Source organism: Pinus tabuliformis, chromosome 8 (genome assembly GCF_031772625.1).
Source record: "Pinus tabuliformis cultivar Carrire ecotype Pingquan chromosome 8, CPIR1, whole genome shotgun sequence".
Classification (NCBI taxonomy): domain Eukaryota; kingdom Viridiplantae; phylum Streptophyta; class Pinopsida; order Pinales; family Pinaceae; genus Pinus; species Pinus tabuliformis.
Genome location: NC_142294.1, coordinates 1,766,191,699 through 1,766,197,265, shown reverse-complemented (window position 1 = coordinate 1,766,197,265; position 5,567 = coordinate 1,766,191,699).

The window sequence follows — 5,567 nt, the reverse complement described above, 5'->3', positions numbered from 1 at the left end:
TCCTTAAAAAAAGTGTTTTCCTCAATGCTTAAGTAGTATTGGATGCTTCTGTATAAAATTCTCATCCTCACATGTGGAATATTCAATGGGTAAGTTCTTCCACTTAATGAGATACACTACAATTGATCGATTTCATAGTTGTCGGGTTCTTGTTTCTATGATTGTTTCAGGCTCAAATATGATTTTTCCTTCTTCGTCAAGTTCTGGAAACATTTTTTGAACTGGAAGCTTGTCACCCATAACCTTATTTAAGCATGAAACATGGAAAACTAGGTGTACTCAGGAAGATGCAGGCATCTCCAATTTGTATGCCATAGTACCAATCTTTTGCAACACCTTGTAAGCACCGTAGTACTTGCCTGATAATATATTATCCTTCTTAGATTGCTTGAGATACATTTGTTTGTATGGTTGTAGCTGTAAAAATATCCAGTCGCTACATCAAAACCTCTTTCACTGCGACGTTGAACTGCTTGTTGTTTCATTCGATTCCGCGCTAGAGTGAGGTTATCCTTTAAGAGTTAGAGAACTTGTTGTTAATGCTCAATGTGATTTTCCACTGCTTGAACCTTATAATTTTATCTTAAAGATGATGTGATGGATGGTGGATGATATCCATAAAGTGCCATAAATGGGGTCATTTTCGCTGCATTATGGGAGGAAGTGTTATACCACCACTCAACTAGAGGTAACCACTTGACCCATTGTGTTTGTTTGTCAAATACAAAGCAACCAATATATCCTTCCAAACATTTGTTCTCTATCTCATTTTCCCCATCATATTGAGGATGATAAGATGAGATATGATCTAATTGAGTACCAAGACAAGAAAATAATTTCGTCCAAAAATTTCTAGTGAAAATGGGATCTCTGTCACTTACTATAATCTTTGGATTTCCATCAAGATTTTGAATTGTTTCCATGAATGTAGTAACAACTTTTCTGGCTTTAAAAGAATGAGATAATGCACAAAAGTGTGCATACTTGGAAAGTCTATCGACTACCACCATGATGACACTTTTTCCTCTAGAACTGGGTAAACTTATGATAAAATCCATTGGTACCTCCTCCCAATGCTGACTTGGAATGGCTAAAGGTTGTAGCAGACTTGGGGTCTTAACTGTCTCAACTTTATTTTGTTGGCAAACCAAACATTCTGCCGCAAATTTTTGAATATCAGATTTAAGGCCATCCAAAAAAAATTCCTTCTTGACCCTATGGTGAGTTTTTAAAAATATTTAGTGCCCTCCTAAGGGAGAGGTGTGCAATTCCAAAAGAATCTTTTGTTTGAGTTGGGAATTTTTACAAAGATATAAGTGATCTTTATACCATAATGAATCATTTTTCCAGCTAAATGTATCAGATGTACTTGGATCTTGCTACTAATTTTGAATGAGTGACAACACCTCTTCATCATTCTTCCATTCATCCCTTGCTTTAGTTATCCACTCAGGCTAGATAATAGAAATGGCACAAAATAATGCTTCCACATCCTCATCATTTCTTGAGAGAGCATCTGCAACAACATTTTGCTTCCCTTTTTTGTAGATGATTTCAAAGTCATAACCCAACATCGTTTTCAAGCATTTTGTTGCTTTTCTAAACATAATATTTGTTCCAAAAAGTATTTAAGACTATCATGGTTTGTTTTTACCTTGAATTGTCTTCCCATTAGGTAAGGTTTCCATTTCTTTAGTGCATGTAGTGTTTCCAACATTTCCTTCTCATAAATAGATTTGTGTAAATACTTTCCTTTCATTGGACGACTTTCAAAAGCAATGGATGTTCCTTCTTACATTAAAACAACACCAATTCCATTTCTAAAAGAAACACATTCCACAATAAAAAGAATTGTGAAGTCTTGTGTAGCTAAGACTGGTGCTTGGCACATTGTGTCTTTAAGATGTTCAAAGGTCTTCATTGCTTCTAGAGTCCAATAAAATGAATCTTTCTTCAATAATTATGTTAGAGGTGCCACTATTCTCCCATAATCCTTAACAAACATGCGATAATAACCTGTCAACCCAAGAAATACTCAAGGATGCTTTATTATTGTGGGGATTTTCCATTTGTTAATGGCTTTAATTTTATTAGGGTCTACCTTAACACCCTCATGAGACACAATATGACCCAAATATTCCACCTTTGTTACTCCAAAGAAACCTTTGGACGTTTTTGCATATAATTGTTTCTCCGCCAATAGTTTGAGCACCCTGTCAACATGTTGAATATGATCCTTCCAAGACTTGTTGTGGATTAGTATATCTTCAAAAAATACTAACACAAATTTTCTAAGGAAGGGTTTGAAAATGGAATTCATCAAATGTGGAAGGTGCATTAGTAAGGCCAAAAGGCATGACCAAAACTTCATAATGACCCTCATGAGTTCTGAATGTTTTTTTAGAATGCCTTTAGTATTCATTCTAATTTGATGATATCCTGAATGAAGATCTAGCTTGGTGAAGTAAATTTATCCATGTAATTCATCTAATAATTCATAAATGACAGGAATGGGAAATTTATATTTAATAGCAAGCTTGTTGAGCTCCCTATAATCCGGACACATGTGCCATGATCCATCCTTCTTGTGCACCAATACTACTGGAGCAGAGAAAGAACTTTGCCTAGGTTGAATTATACCATCCTCTAGAATATATGCAACCATATGTTCAATTTCACTCTTTTGGGCATAAGGATATATGTAAGGCCTGATGTTTGGAGGAACACTTCCTGGAATCAAGTGAATCACATGATCATAATAAAAAATAGGTGGGAGGCCTTTAGGAGTCTCAAACACCTTGGAATGATTGTTCAAGACTTTTTGGAGATCTGGAGAAATAGATGATTTTGATGTTTGAACCCCTAGTGAGCATAATTGTGAAATTACACCCCATTGTTCTTTATTCAGAAGCTTTGTCATGCCATTAGAGTTGATTATATTTCCTTGTTTCCCTGCAATATTGCTTAATTTAACTTCCTTTCCTTCCAAAAAAAAAAATCAACAAAAGTTCTTGAAAATTGAAAGCTATCATCCCCAAAGATTGTAACCATTGGACTCCTACAACATCAACACCACCCATTGAAATGGAAATAGTTTTAGTATTCAATGCATATCACCCCATGGTTAGATTGATATTATGGGACTTTCCATAGCAATTTATAATTCCTCCATTTTCAACCATCACTTGACACTCTAGTGCTAGATATTGGAAGAAATTCAATTCCTTGGCTATCTTACAATGAATAAAATTATGGGTACTACTCGAATCAATAACCACTATTACCTTTTTCTTATTGATATATCCTTCTATCTTGAGAGTTTGAGGAGTGGTAATTCAAACAAATGCATTACAAGATATGGTCGGATTCATTTCTTCTTTCTATTAGGTTGTTTCCTAGTGTATATTGTCCTTTATTAATGTTTCTTGTTCCTTTTCTTCCTCTTCTTCACAATCGATGTAGAATAATTTCTTCTCATCACACTTATGACCTTTAGTATATTTTTTATCACAACTGTAAGAAATCCCTTTTTCTCTTTTTTCCTCCAATTATTGTGGTGTCATCCTTGTTGGTTGTGGAAGACTAGGAGCAAAAACACTTCCATCTTTATAGTTGTGAGTGGTAGACTTCCTTGTTACCATAATTTGTCTTTCAACTTTTCTTTCCACCCTGAATGCCTTCTCCAGTGAATCAGGTTCCCAAAGGTGAATCTCATGTTAGATGTTATATTTTAAAGTCCCTATGAAGACATCAATCCTATGATCCTCTGGAATATCAGTTACCCTAATATTCAATTTTTTGAAGTCTTCAATGTGCTCTGCCATTGAGCCCTTTTGTTTGAGATTTATCAGTTGGCTAAAGAAGGTTTTTCTCTTTGTATCTTCATAATGTGCTATCATTTCCTCTGTAAAAAGTGACCAAGTGACAAGTGATTTACGAGAAAAAAATCATCTATACCATATAAACAGATTGGGTTCTAAATATAAATATGCAATACGTACCTTTTGTGAGGGTTACACATCCTATAGTTCGAAATATTGCTCCATCTCTAGTATCCATGTTACTAGATCCTTGCCATCAAACTTCCTCATATCTATCTTTGGAATGTGGCTATTCTTAAGTCCCACATTGGATTCTATAAAATAAAAATTCATATTCCTTTTGTCTTCATCATGATTTTCATGGATTGACTTTTCACCACTGGGAAGCCTTTCTTCTAGCAACTTTTCCAAACCTTCCTTCAACCCCTCTATCTTGACATTCATCATTGCTTCCATGTCTGCTTTTAAAACATCATTTAAAACTCCCAAACCCCTTTTTATACCATATATCTTAGCTCCCATGTCCTTTTTTATACCATCTATCATAATATTCATCATGGCTTCCAATTCATATTTTGTTACTTTTTGCGAGAACGAAATTTGTTGCACTTGGTCTCGTAAATTCGATATATCGTGTTGCATTTCTTCCTCTTCTTCATGCGTCATAGAAGAGATTTATTGTTTCTTACTAGGTGTGTAATTTTTTTTGTTTTGAGGAATTTTTTAATCTAATAATGATATATATGCTTCAATATTCCCTTTGAATCACTTCGAACTATTTTTTCAAACAAAAGTTATTCAAACATTGTAAAAAAATACACACCTTTTTCTTGCTTTTTAAGAGCCAAATATTGCAGCTATTGTATCTCTGTACTTGTAAATCTTAAAGATCTGAAATTTCATCCTGTAGTGTCCCTCTAAGTCTTCTTTCCAACCCAACAAGTTAGACTAAGATTGTATTCTTCAAGAAATGGTAATGCCCAAACTTCCATGATGACCTGATTATAGACTGGTTCAGTAGAGTGAATTTGTATGGAGTTCCACATGTCATTGTTTCGATCTTCAACCCTTAAAATGATATCCAAAAAACTATAGTCCGTTCTCTTTTTTTCACATTTTATGAAATTCAAATCCGATTCTCAGAGAGAAATTTATGATGATTTTTCCTAGGTCACCTGTTCAAGATGGAATTCTAGAGCTTGCCAAAATCCTAAATTCCTAGGATCATATCTCCAAAAATGTAGTGAGACAATATCATAAATTAGTACATAAAGTTCATCATGATTTCAAATCCAAGTGGTTGCAATTTCAGATTTTTAATATTTGTATAAAAAAACTTATCACGAAAATTCCACGATGACCTGTTTGAAGCAGCAAAAGCATAGAATCCAAAGCTTTGATACCAAATATTATGGAACCAACTCACAAATAGATAAATCAACGACTTAAAAATTATCCATTGAAATATGAAAACAAGAATATTCCAATTTAATTTGTCCTTGATTTAAATTATGAATTAAAATCGAATTTAGTCTTAACAGCTACTTGAAAATAATTAAATAATTTATTTTTAAATTAATTACTTGGAGAAATTCAAGTTAGAAGTCTTTTTGAAGTCATGCAAGAGTTATCCCTTAAATTAAAGATAAGATAGAGTTATATTTGAGTTGTAATTAGTTAACTCAGTTTACTGAGTTAAGTCCAGTGAAATTAGTTCCAAGCTGTTTGAGGAACTAATAGTGAGTT